General features: G+C 41.7%; 1 non-coding gene across 1 annotated transcript; it reads right to left on the bottom strand.

The window, feature by feature from the left end:
• Positions 1-296: 296 nt before the first annotated feature.
• LOC136530000 (small nucleolar RNA R71) lies at positions 297-405 on the bottom strand. Its single transcript, XR_010777511.1, has one exon. It is a non-coding gene; the product is annotated as a small nucleolar RNA R71 (small nucleolar RNA).
• Positions 406-1216: the final 811 nt, after the last annotated feature.

Genomic DNA, 1216 nt, shown 5'->3' with positions numbered 1-1216 from the left:
CAACATCAGAGAAAATGCTTTTGAGCTGAAGCTAGCTCTCATCAATATGGTGCAAGCTAGCTAGTTTTGTGGAAAGGCACATGAAGATGCGAGTGGTCATCTCCAACACTTCCTAGAGATCTGTAGCACTTTCACCATCAAAGGAGTTACCAGAGATGCCAGATTACTTTGCCTCTTCCCATTTTCACTTTTGGGGAAGGTGAAGCAATGGTTCTATGCCAACAAAGATAGAAATACTACATGGGAGAACTGCTCCAGTGCCTTCCTAGCAAAGTTCTTTCCTACAGGCAAGACCAATGCTCTGCATGGAAGAATCTCAAGTTTTTAGCAGTAACATGATGAATCTATCCTTGAGGCATGGGAACGCTTCCAAAACTACATTTTAGGATGTCCCCACCATGGGATGGAGGATTGGCTACTCATGCAGACTTTCTACCATGGGTTGAAAACATCACCCATGAGAATATGGATGCTGCTGCTGGAGGTGCATTTTTGTCACTCACAATCGCACAAACAACAGCTCTCGTGGAGAAGATGGCCTCCAACCAAGGTTGGAATGAAGAACGTCTTCAGCCCACAAGAGAGGTGGAGGTATGCATCAACTCAAGGAGGTAGACATGCTATCTACCAAGATGGACCTGCTGATGATGAGGCTTGAAGAGCGAGCCAATGAAAAGAAAGAAGTCATGCACATTCATGATTCCCGCATGACTTGTGAAGAATGTGGAAACACTAGGCATTTAGGGAACAACTGTCCTAAAATCCATGAGGATGTGAACTTCATCAACAGAATCAAGGATGGAATCAGCAACAGAGGCCAAACTACCAAGGTAATAATTACAATAATTTCAATAATCAACCATCTTTAATAGATTTAGCTTCTGGGCAAGCTAAAAATATGGAGGGCTTATCTAGAAAACTAGCTTCCAATGATAAAATTTAGAAAACATAAATAATAGAATGGATAGTTTCTCCTTAGCCATTAAAAACCAGCATAGCTTTAACAAAATGATAGAATCACAAATAGCTCAGCTGACAGTTGTTGTTCCTTCTACCGACAAAGGTAAGATTCCGAGGCAACCAGAAGATCTCGAAACTGCAAACCTTATTGTTATTCACAATGCTGTAGGATGCTACATAGAACAATCGATAGGAAGATGGGAGGATTATTCCTTGCCTATCAAGAAAGGAGATCTAGGAAAACCTGTCATCCCCA

Source organism: Miscanthus floridulus, chromosome 19, assembly GCF_019320115.1.
Source record: "Miscanthus floridulus cultivar M001 chromosome 19, ASM1932011v1, whole genome shotgun sequence".
NCBI classification, from domain to species: Eukaryota; Viridiplantae; Streptophyta; class Magnoliopsida; order Poales; family Poaceae; genus Miscanthus; species Miscanthus floridulus.
The sequence above is the reverse complement of the archived record's forward strand: the minus strand, read 5'-3'. Positions and strand labels throughout refer to the sequence as shown.